Here is a 12,879-nt window from a genome sequence, read left to right as displayed (position 1 = left end):
TAAGCGTTTGGAGATGCTTTGTTGCTTCTGAACCTCCGCTTTCCTATTGTCTTCTTCCAATCATGCGTGCTCCCTTCCATTGCAAGCTGTATGATCCTCTTGGATGAAAAATACCAGGTACGATCTCTGCACGGCTAATCAACTGTCAGATTTCTCATCTCGGATGAAAAATACCAGGTACAGCTACCGCACGGCTAATCATCTGTCGGTTCTCACTAGCGTCGGAATAGGATCTCTCTATCCTTTTGCACACTGTCACTGCACCCAACATTCGCAAGTTTGAAGCTCTTCACAGTCATCCCTTCCCAGATCCTACTCGAAATACCACAGACAAGGTTTAAACTTTCCGGATCTCAGGAATGCTGCCAATGGTTCAAGCATATACCACAAAGGTTCTAATCTCTCGGACACGGTCCGTAGATCAGAGACCTCAGAGAATATACTTTAGCTGTCGTCCAATGACTACGTTGAACATCATGTAGACCGCTTGTGGTTGTCAGGCACGCGGATCTTGGCTAAGCGAGTAATGAAGATAGTGGGTGATTGTCACGGGTCACCCCTTCATTTTGACTTAACTGAATTAAGTACAAGAGAATATCTTGGAGAAGAAGTAGGCGTGAATTGAAAGAAAAACAATAGTACTTACATTAATTCATGAAGAACAGCAGAGCTCCACACCTTAATCTTTGAGGAGTAGAAACTCCACCGTAGAAAATACATAAGAATGAAAGGTCTAGGCATGGCCGTGTGGCTAGCCTCCCAAATTTAACATAAAAGTGATCAAAGTCTCCAAAGTATGCGAATACAATAGTAAAAAGTGCTATTTATACTAAACTAATTACTAGGGATTATAGAAAATAAGTAACTAAGTGTTGATAGTGCAGAAATCCACTTCCAGGGCCCACTTGGTGTGTGCTTGGGCTGAGCATTGAAGCTTTCACGTGCATAGGCCATTCTTGGAGTTAAACGCCAGCTTGGGTGCCAGTTTGGGCGTTTAACTCCAGTTCTAGTGCCAGTTCTGGCGTTTTACTCCAGAAAAGGGTCTCTAGTGGGCGTTTGAACGCCAGTTTGGGCCATCAAATCTCAAAAAAATTATGAACTATTATACATTGCCGGAAAGCCCAAGATGTCTACTTTCTAACGCAATTGAGAGCGCACCAATTGGGCTTTTTTAGCTCAAGAAAAGCCACTTCGAGTGCAGGAGGATCAGAATCCAATAACATCTGCAGTCCTTTCTCAGCCTCTGAATCAGATTTTTGCTCAGATCCCTCAATTTCAGCCAGAAAATATCTGAAATTATAGAAAAACACACAAACTCATAGTAAAGTCCAGAAATGTGATTTTTGCATAAAAACTAATAAAAATAAAATAAAATGTAACTAAAACATACTAAAAACTATGTAAAAACAGTGTAAAAAAGGGTATAAATTATCCACTCATCAGACGGCAGCTCCAGAAAGATCCTGTGGCGCACAGCAGCTTGACGGCGGTGCAGATTCCATCCTCCGCGCGATGTGCTTCTCCCTCGACGACTCCTCTCTTTCACGCGCTATTCCTTGCATCGATGGTGGCTCGGCAGCAACGGTGACGGCTCCTGGTGACTTCACAGACGGCGACGGCAAGACGCGGATGAACGACGGCGATGCGGGCTCCTCTGTTGGTGAGCTCGTAGTAGCTCTCTCTGGCTCTCTCTCTCTGTCTTTTTGTCTCTGTCTCTTTCTCTCTCAGACACATCTCTCTCTCTCTCTCCTGTGATGGCTAGGCAGTGACGCAATGGCAGTGGTGAGGTGGGTTGGACAGTGACAGCAGTGTGATTCCTTCCTCTCTCTTCCCTGCTCTCTAGGCTCTCTCTTCCCTCTGGGGGCTGTGTGTGTGTGTGTTTCATGGTGTGGGGGGTGTTTGCTGATGGGGGGTGATGGCTAGGAGGAAGAGTAGAAGTCAGTCAGTGTGCGTGTTTAATAGATTTAAAGTTAGGGTTTGTTTTAGGTAAATTAGCGTAGGTATAAGGCTAAATTTGTAAATTTTTAATAAAATTAGGAGTAATAAGGTAATTAAAAACTAATTTTAATCCAACACTCATATTTATAAAATGCTATTTAACTATCAACCTACAAATTATTTTCAAATAAATACTCTAATCCAATAATTAGAGATAATTAAATTAATTTCTTTTAAATTATAAAATAAAGTTTAAAATATAATTATTCAAATTAAAGCATATAAAATTCTCATTATTTTTCAATCTCTAAAGATTTAAATCAATAATAAGAAAGTACTCAATATAAAAATATCTGAAAATATATTCTCAAATAAATAAAATAAATCATAAATAATTTATTATTTAATTTTCAGAAATCTGAGGTCTTACATCCTATCCCACTTATAAAAATTTTCGTCCTTGAAAATTAACGTAATACACAAAACATTACATAGTTTCAGTACTTTACTTTTTAAACAACTTATGGAAAAGCAAAATGTCTCAGCATATAGATATGTACATATAGTTTCAAATACCAGGATATTCATATGACATAAAATATATACAGGAGAAAAAGTCCGGTGCGAAGCAGAAGCTACAAGGTAGACTTGACGCAAAAAATTATATGGTTTAAACATGCGATGGTAGGATAGTGTGGCGAAGGGTCACAAAACAGGCTGACGTTAAAACAATGTGATTAACGTTCGCACACTGATCTCGTTCTAACTTCAGAGTTTCAAGTTCCCAAACTTCAACTTGACGTATATTCACCATTTCAATCTGTACTTTATCAAACAGATCATCCGTGAATTCTCAACCTCATCAAATACTTTACAACCCATTACTGGTCACAAACCTAACATCAATAAAACTCTTTCACGTGAAACAAGGCTTCACAGTATCCTGTGACGTCGCACACTTATAAGCTTCACCTTTCGCATCCACAAAACGCGTACTAAAGAACTAGCGCATCACTTGCTATGCTTAAAGGTCGCGCATGACACCAAAACAAATCTCGAGTCACTCAAAAGGAGATCTTAAAGAAAGGACAAGCAACAAGGACAAGGTTCGCAAAGATTTCAACGATTGACTTTGATGCATCAAACAAGTCCAAAATTACATCAAAGAATATATGAGTCGAAAAGATGAGCTTAAACAACACAAGGCATATATCAAAGAAATTTCGGTAGACATATGTAGTTAAAAATAACGAAAATGCATATGAACAAAAGAATAGAGTTAGAAAAGAATCAATTTACTTTCCATGAAAAAAATCTCAAACAAGGGCTTCAAGGTAAACCATGAAAGAACAAGATAAGTTACCGAGTAACCTCGAGAAGAAGCATCTATCGTTTCCCATACCCACGATAAGCATTACCTATTACTTCTATTTCGTCTATGAAAACCCGTTAGTGCTCTCATATACGTAAACCATTAGTGTTGATCTGGCCAAACTTAATACTATAAAGTATACAATAATAGACTAACGGCATTAATCAATAGACCGTTATGTGCATAAAGCTCTAACTCTCGTCATTAGGACAAGACCTACATCATGACAGACGCTCAGAGTATGCAATTGAAGCATAGTCAGTCTATTCCTTAGGCTCTACAGGAAAGACTACTCTAATGCCATAATGTAACACCCTTATTATAAGAATGTCACGCTTCCGGCTGCACGACTCTGATAGCGAGAATATTACGACTTCTTCTATATTCTTAATAATAGAATAGGAGCCTTTAACTCGAAATTTTATTGCTACTTTCTTTGAAAACCCAGAAATACTTTTCTTAATGAATCAAACATGCGCATATAACCAAATTTCAATCACAACTCTCATATATATATATATATATAAACAGACTAGATTTCTTATACAAGTAACTTACAAATTATTATAAGGATATATGTCATTACAACTCCTATCCCCCTTACAAAGATATAATAACAAGGGCAAGGGAAAACTATAATACATACAATAATATACAACACAATCAGATGTGAGGAAAGAACTCCTTAAACTCTTCGTCTGTCCTGAAAAGGGAAATCTGTAAGGGGGTGAGAACATCGTCCTCGTTGGTTCTCAGTAGAGGTGATGACAAGTCATCTTATGCTAGCTTTTCAAGCATTTTTCACTTGTTTCATTAGGTTTTATGCACTTTCTTGCAGTAGAAGTAAGTAATTTGGAGTGGTTTTGCATGGTTTTGTTAAATCAATCAACCATCCTTTATTTGACACTAAATCATAAGGTTTAAGCTAGAATTAATTGAATTTTGGATGAATTATAAACCTTGTGAATTTGGTGATGCTTTGATTTGTTGTTTTGATTAGTTGTAGGTGAAGAAATGGTTGAAAAAGGAATTTTTGGCACGCTTTTGAAGATAAAGCACGCTTTGGACCTTAGGCCACGCTTTGGAAAGTATGACCCAAGGTACAAAAGCGTGGCACACAAAAGAGGCAAGGGCACTCAGTTCAATCAATTAACTGAGCGCCAGTGGAAGCATCAAACCAAACAAGGCCAAAGAAGCACCAAGGCACAACGCTAAGTTGAAATACATAACTGAGCGCCCAAGAAAAACAAAGGAAGCATGGGCGCTCAGTTAACTTTTATCACCTTTTTCGTGCCCCTCCAAGAAAGAAATCAAGGCACAAGCAAGCAAAATGGTGGAGCCAGGAATCGAACCAAGTACCTAGGCATAACAAAAGAAGCGCTACTTGCAAGAAAACAAGCCAAAATGGGTTCAATGAGTTTCGAAATGGGGACCTTGAGCTAACCAAGAGGAGCGCCACTTTGATGAAGAAATTGGCCAAAGGGCAATGGCCAAGGTTCGAACCTTGGACCTAATGCAAGCAGAAGGAACGCTACTCCTTGGGCCAATGAAATTGGCGCTGAATTGCACTCCTCAAAGCTCGAACGGGGGAGCTCTTCCAAGCACACAAAGGGCGCTCAGTTGGATTAGTTAACTGAGCGTTCCTTACATTGCAAATGGCCAAGTGGTGTGCGAAATCGTAATCATTCCATTCCTTGGTAATGGCGCTAAAAACTCAATACGCACGTTCATGATCTTATATCTGTTTCACAACTTCGTACAACTAACCAGCAAGTGCATTGGGTCGTCCAAGTAATAAACCTTACGTGAGTAAGGGTCGATCCCATGGAGATTGTCGGCTTGAAGCAAGCTATGGTCACCTTGTAAATCTCAGTCAGGCGGATTAAATTGTATTAAGAAATTATAGTGGATGAAAATAAATAAAATATAAAATAGGATAGTGGTACTTATGTAATTCATTGGTGAGGATTTCAGATAAGCGTATAGAGATGCTTTCGTTCCTCTGATCTGTGCTTTCCTGCTGTCTTCATCCAATCAATCCTACTCATTTCCATGGCAAGCTTTATGTAGGGCATCACCGTTGTCAATGGCTACATCCCATCCTCCTGTGAAAATGGTCCAATGCGCTATCACTGCATGGCTAATCATCTGTCGGTTCTCGATCATACTGGAATAGGATTTACTATCCTTTTGCGCCTGTCACTATGCCCAGCACACGCGAGTTTGAAGCTCGTCACAGCCATCCCTTCCCAGATCCTACTCGGAATACCACAGACAAGGTTTAGACTTTCCGGATCTCAGGAATGGCCATCCATGGGTTCTAACTTATACCACGAAGACACTAATAACTCGGACTCGGTCCCCTGTATTAGATATCCAAGAGATATCCATTCAATCTAAGGTAGAACGGAAGTGGTTGTCAGGCACGCGTTCATAAGTTGAGAATGATGATGCCTGTCACGATCATCACATCCATCATATTGAAGTGTGAATGAATATCTTAGAAGCGGAATAAGTTGAATTGAATAGAAAAACAGTAGTACTTTGCATTAATCCTTGAGGAACAGCAGAGCTCCACACCTTAATCTATGGTGTGTAGAAACTCTACCATTGAAAATAGATAAGTGATAGTGGTTCAGGCATGGCCGAATGGCCAGCCCCCAAAACGTGATCAAAGGATCAAAAGATAATCCAAAGATGTTCCAAAGATGTAAATACAATAGTAAAAAGTCCTATTTATACTAGACTAGCTACTAGGGTTTACAGAAGTAAGTAATTGATGTAGAAATCCACTTCTGGGGCCCACTTGGTGTGTGCTTGGACTGAGCATGAAGATTTCACGTGGAGAGGTCATTCTTGGAGTTGAACGCCAGTTTGTAACGTGTTTCTGACGTTGAACTCCACTTTGCAACTTGTTTCTGGCGCTGAACGCCAGACTGCAACATGGAACTGGCGTTCAACGCCAGTTTGTGTTGTCTAAACTCTGGCAAAGTATGGACTATTATATATTTCTAGAAAGCCCTGGATGTCTAATTTCCAACGCAATTGGAAGCGCACCATATGGAGTTCTGTAGCTCCAGAAAATCTACTTTGAGTGCAGGGAGGTCAGAATCCAACAGTATCTGTAGTCCTTCTTCAACCTCTAAATCTGATTTTTGCTCAGGTCCCTCAATTTCAGCCAGAAAATACCTGAAATCACAAAAAATACACAAACTCATAGTAAAGTCCAGAAATGTGATTTTTAATTAAAAACTAATAAAAATATACTAAAAACTAACTAAATCATACTGAAAACTAAGTAAAAACAATGCCAAAAAGCGTATAAATTATCCGCTCATCACAACACCAAACTTAAATTGTTGCTTGTCCCCAAGCAACTGAAAATCAAATAGGATAAAAAGAAGAGAATATACTATAAATTCCAAAATATCAATGAAACATAGCTCCAATCAGATGAGCGGGACTTGTAGCTTTTTGCCTCTTGAATAGTTTTGGCATCTCACTTTATCCGTTGAAGTTTAGAATGATTGGCATCTATAGGGACTCAGAGTTCAGATAGTGTTATTGATTCTCCTAGTTCAGTATGTTGATTCTTGAACACAACTACTTTATGAGTCTTGGCCGTGGCCCTAAGCACTTTGTTTTCCAGTATTACCACCGGATACATAAATGCCACAGACACATAACTGGGTGAACCTTTTCAGATTGTGACTCAGCTTTGCTAAAGTCCCCAATTAGAGGTGTCCAGGGTTCTTAAGCACACTCTTATTTTTGCTTTGGACCTTGACTTTAACCGCTCAGTTTCAAGTTTTCACTTGACACCTTCACGCCACAAGCACATGGTTAGGGACAGCTTGGTTTAGCCGCTTAGGCCAGGATTTTATTCCTTTAGGCCCTCCTATCCACTGATGCTCAAAGCCTTGGATCCTTTTTATTTACCCTTGCCTTTTGGTTTTAAGGGTTATTGGCTTTTTTCTCTTGCCTTTTGGTTTTAAGAGCTTTTGGCTTTTTCTGCTTGCTTTTTCTTTTTCTTTCTCCCTTTTTTTTTCTGCAAGCTTTTGTATTCACTGCTTTTTCTTGCTTCAAGAATCATTTTTATGATTTTTCAGATTATCAAATAACATGTCTCCTTTTTCCTTATTCTTCAAGAGCCAATATATTTAACATTCATAAACAACAACTTCAAAAGACATATGCACTGTTCAAGCATTCATTCAGAAAACAAAAAGTATTGTCACCACATCAAAATAATTAAACTAGTTTCAAGGATGAATTCGAAACCATGTACTTCTTGTTCTTTTGTTTTTAAAACAGTTTTCATTTAAGAGAGGTGATGGATTCATATTCATGACTTTAAGGCATAGACTCTTAGACACTAATGATCATGTAATAAAGACACAAACATAGATAAACATTTAATATAAGAAAACAAAAAACAGAAAATTTAAGAACAAGGAATGAGTCCACCTTAGTGATGGTGGCGTTTTCTTCTTGAGGAACCAATGATGTCCTTGAGCTCTTCTATGTCTCTTCCTTATCTTTGTTGCTCCTCCCTCATTGCTCTTTGATCTTCTCTAATTTCATGAAGGATGATGGAGTACTCTTGATACTCCACCCTTAGTTATCCCATGTTGGAATTTAATTCTCCTAGGGAAGTGTTGATTTGTTCTCAATAATTCTGTGGAGGAAAGTGCATCCCCTGAGGCATCTCAGGAATTTCATGGTGAGGAATTTCCTCATGCTCATGTTGAGGTCCATGATCTCTTATTTGCTCCATCCTTTTCTTAGTGATGGGCTTATCCTCTTCAATGAGGATATCTCCCTCTATGTCAATTCCAGCTGAATCGCAGAGATGGCATATGAGGTGATGAAAGGCTAACTTTGCCCAAGTGGAGGACTTGTCATCCACCTTGTAAAGTTATTGAGGTATAATCTCATGAACTTCCACCTCCTCTCCAATCATGATACTATGGATCATGATGGCCCGGTCTATAGTAACTTCAGACCGGTTACTAATAGGAATGATTGAGCGTTGAATGAACTCTAGCCATCCCCTAGCCACTGGTTTGAGATCATGCCTTCTTAGTTGAACCGGCTTACCTCTTGAGTCAATTTTCTATTGAGCTCCTTCCTCACATATGTCTATGAGGACTTGGTCCAACCTTTGATCAAAGTTGACCCTTCTTGTGTAGGGGCGTGCGTTCTCTTCCATCATTGGCAAGTTGAACGCCAGCCTTACATTTTCCGGACTGAAATCTAAGTATTTTCCCCGAACCATAGTAAGCCAATGCTTTGGATTTGGGTTCACACTTTGATCATGGTTCCTTGTGACCCATGCGTTTGCATAGAACTCTTGGACCATTAAGATCCCGACTTGTTGAATGGGGTTGGTGAGAACTTTCCAACCTCTTCTTTGGATCTCAAGTCGGATCTCTGGATACTCATTCTTTTTGAGTTTGAAAGGAACCTCAGGGATCACTTTCTTCTTGGCCACAACTTCATAGAAGTGGTATTGATGGACCTTAGAGATGAATCTCTCCATCTCCCATGACTCAGAGGTGGAAGCGTTGCCTTCCCTTTCTTCTTTCTAGAGGTTTCTCTGGCCTTAGGTGCCATAAATGATTATGGAAAAATAAAAAGCAATGCTTTTACCACACCAAACTTAAAATGTTTGCACGTCCCCGAGCAAAAGAAGAAAGAAAGAAGTAGAAGAAGAAGAGAATGGATGAGATAGAAGGAGAATTGGTTTCGGCCAAGGGGTGAAGAGAGGGTTGTATTGAAGTTTAGGGGTTTATATAGGAGTGGGGAGGGGTTTAGGGTTCGGCCATTTAGGGTTGGGTTTGGGAGGGAAATTATTTTGAATATAAAGGTAGGTGGGGTTTTTGGGGAAGAGAGGATGGATGTGAGTGGTGAAGAGGTGATGGGGAAGAGTGATTGAGTTGATTGGTGAGGGGTATTTGGGAAAGAGTGTTATGAAAATGTGTGAAGAGGAGAGAAGAAGTAGGTGGGGATCCTGTGGGGTCCACAGATCCTGAGGGAATCCTTAGGGGTCCATAGATCTAGTGGGGCCAAGGACTTAACAATCCTGCTCCAATTAGGCAAGTAAAACGCCCTCTGTAGGAAATCCTGGCGTTTAATGCCAGATTGCAGCATGTTTCTGGCATTAAACGCCACTTCCATGCTTGTTTTGGGCGTTCAACACCAGTCTATAGCATGTTTCTGGCGTTGAACACCAGCTTTCCTCTGGGTGCAATCCTGGCGTTTAAACGCCAGACTGCTGCTTCTTTCTGGTGTTTAACGCCAGTTTCATGCTCTGTTCTGGCGTTAAACGCCAGCCAGATGCTCCTTACTGGCGTTTAAACGCCAGTAAGCCCTTCCTCCAGGGTGTTCTGTTTTCAATGCTGTTTTTTATTTTGTTTTTGAATTTTTTTGTAGTTTTTGTGACTCCACATGATCATCAACCTAGTAAATCATGAAATAACAAAGAGAAAATAAAATAAAATATATTAAATAACATTGGGTTGCCTCCCAACAAGCACTGCTTTAATGTCAATAGCTTGACAGTGGGCTCTCACTGAGCCACACAGGTGATCAGGTCAATTTTATAGATTCCCAACACCAAACATAGAGTTTGGATGTGTGGATTCAACACCAAACTTAGAGTTTGGCTGAGGCCTCCTAACACCAAACTTAGAGTTTGATTGTGGGGGCTTTGTTTGACTCTGTACTGAGAGAAGCTTGTCATGCTTCCTCTCCATGGTTACAGAAGGAGGACCTTGAGTTTTAAACACAAGGTAGTCCTCATTCAGTTGAAGGACCAACTCTCCTCTGTCTACATCAATCACAGCTCTTGCTGTGGCTAGGAAGGGTCTTCCAAGGATGACGGATTCATCCTCATCCTTCCCAGTGTCTAGGATTATAAAATCAACAGGGATGTAAAGGCCTTCAACCTTTACTAGTACATCCTCTACTTGTCCATAAGCCTATTTTCTTGAGTTGTCTGCCATCTCTAGTGAGATTCTGGCAGCTTGCACCTCAAAGATTCCCAATTTCTCCATTACAGAGAGGGGCATGAGGTTTATCCCTGACCCAAGGTCACATAGAGCCTTCTCAAAGGTCATGGTGCCTATGGTACAAGGTATTAAGAACTTTCCAGGATCCAGTTTCTTCTGAGGCAATCTCAGTTGATCCAGATCACTCAGTTCATTGGTGAGCAAAGGAGGTTCATCTTCCCAAGTCTCATTACCAAATAATTTGGCATTCAGCTTCATGATAGCACCAAGGTACTTGGCAACTTGCTCTTCAGTAACATCTTCATTCTCTTCAGAAGAAGAATACTCATCAGAGCTCATGAATGGCATAAGGAGGTTCAATGGAATCTCTATGGTCTCTAGATGAGCCTCAGATTCCTTTGGTTCCTCAGAGGGAAACTCCTTATTCATCTCTGGACGTCCCAGGAGGTCTTCCTCACTGGGATTCACGTCCTCCTCCTCTTTTGTGGTTTCGGCCATGATGGTCATTTCAATGGCCTTGCACTCTCCTTTTGGATTTTCTTCTGTATTGCTTGGGAGAGTACTAGGAGGGATTTCAGTGATCCTTTTACTCAGCTGGCCCACTTGTTTTTCCAATTTTCTAATGGAGGACCTTATTTCATTCATGAAATATAGAGTGGCCTTAGATAGATCAGAGACTATATTTGCCAAGCTAGATGGATTCTGCTCAGAACTCTCTGTCTTTTGCTGAGTGGATGATGGAAAAGGTTTGCTATTGCTAAACCTGTTTTTTCCACCATTATTAAAGCCTTGTTGAGGCTTTTGTTGATCCTTCCATGAGAAATTTGGATGATTTCTCCATGAGGGGTTATAGGTGTTTCCATAAGGTTCACCCATGTAATTCACCGCTGCTATTGCAGGGTTCTCAGGATCATAAGCTTCTTCCTCAGAAGATGCCTCTTGAGTACTGTTGGATGCAGCTTGCATTCCATTCAGACTCTGAGAAATCATATTGACTTGCTGAGTCAATATTTTATTCTGAGCTAGTATGGCATTCAGAGTATCAATTTCAAGAACTCCCATCTTCTGAGGCGTCCCATTACTCACAGGATTCCTCTCAGAAGTGTACATGAACTGGTTATTAGCAACCATGTCAATGAGTTCTTGAGTTTCTGCAGGCATTTTCTTTATGTGAATAGATCCACCTGCAGAAGTATCCAATGATATCTTAGCTAATTCAGACAGACCATCATAGAATATATCCAGGATGGTCCATTCTGAAAGCATGTCAGAAGGACATTTTTTGGTCAGTTGCTTGTATCTCTCCCAAGCTTCATAGAGGGATTCACCTTCTTTCTGTCTGAAGGTTTGAACATTCACTCTAAGCTTACTAAGCTTTTGAGGAGGAAAGAACTTGGCTAAGAAAGCCGTGACCAGCTTATCCCAAGAGTTTAGGCTATCTTTAGGTTGAGAGTCCAACCATACTCTAGCTTTGTCTCTTACAGCAAATGGGAAAAGCAGAAGCCTGTAGACCTCGGGATCAACCCCATTAGTCTTAACAGTATCACAGATCTGCAAGAATTCAGTCAAGAACTGAAAAGGATCTTCAGATGGAAGTCCATGAAACTTGCAGTTTTGTTGCATCAAAGAAACTAATTAAGGTTTAAGCTCAAAGTTGTTTGCTCCAATGGCAGGAATTAAGATGCTTCTTCCATGTAAATTGGAATTAGGTGCAGTGAAGTCACCAAGCATCTTCCTTGCATTATTGTTGTTAGGTTCGGCTGCCATCTCCTTTTCTTGTTCGAAAATTTCAGTAAGGTTGTCTTTGGATTGTTGTATTTTAGCTTCTCTTAGTTTCCTCTTCAGAGTCCTTTCAGGTTCTGGATCAGCTTCAACAAGAATGCCCTTTTCCTTGTCCCTGCTCATATGACAAAGAAGGGAATAACAAAGAAAATATGGAATCCTCTATGTCACAGTATAGAGATTCCTTTGTGTGAGTAGAAGAAGAAAAGAATGTAATGTAAAGAAGAGAAGAGGAATAAACTCGAACACAGAGAGGGAGGTGGTGTTCGAATGTTTGGATGGGAGAGAAGTGTTAGTAGATGAAGAAATAAATAGAAGGAGATGAGAGAGAGAATTTCGAAATTTAATTAAAATAAAAATTAAAATTTAAAGTTAGATTTCGAAAATTAAAGTTGAAATTAAATTAAAATTAAAACAATTAGTTAATTAAAAGGAATTTTGAAAAAGGAGAGATAGAATTTTCGAAAATAAGAGAGAGAGGATTAGTTAGGTAGTTTTGAAAAAGATATGATTGAAACAAAAAGATAAGATTGATTGAAAAAGTTTTGAAATTTGTTTTTGAAAAAGAAATGATTGAAACACAAAGATAAGATTTGAAAATCAATTTTAAAAAAGATAAGAAGTTAGAAAAGATTTTGAAATTGAATTTGAAAAAGATATGATTGAAATTTTAATTTGAAAAATATTTGAAAAGAAAATTAAAAAGATTTGATTTTGAAAACTAAAGTTGATTACTTGACTAACAAGAAACTAAAAAGATATGATTCTAGAGTT

At 39.4% G+C, this 12,879-nt stretch overlaps 1 non-coding gene across 1 annotated transcript; it reads left to right on the top strand.

The window, feature by feature from the left end:
- Nucleotides 1-11,583: 11,583 nt before the first annotated feature.
- On the top strand, nt 11,584-11,691 carry LOC112780405 (small nucleolar RNA R71). The gene has a single exon (XR_003191245.1). It is a non-coding gene; the product is annotated as a small nucleolar RNA R71 (small nucleolar RNA).
- The last annotated feature ends 1,188 nt before the right edge of the window (nt 11,692-12,879 follow it).

Source organism: Arachis hypogaea, chromosome 19, assembly GCF_003086295.3.
Source record: "Arachis hypogaea cultivar Tifrunner chromosome 19, arahy.Tifrunner.gnm2.J5K5, whole genome shotgun sequence".
NCBI lineage: Eukaryota > Viridiplantae > Streptophyta > Magnoliopsida > Fabales > Fabaceae > Arachis > Arachis hypogaea.
Note: the sequence above shows the minus strand (reverse complement) of the source record. Positions and strands in the feature narration are given on the sequence as shown.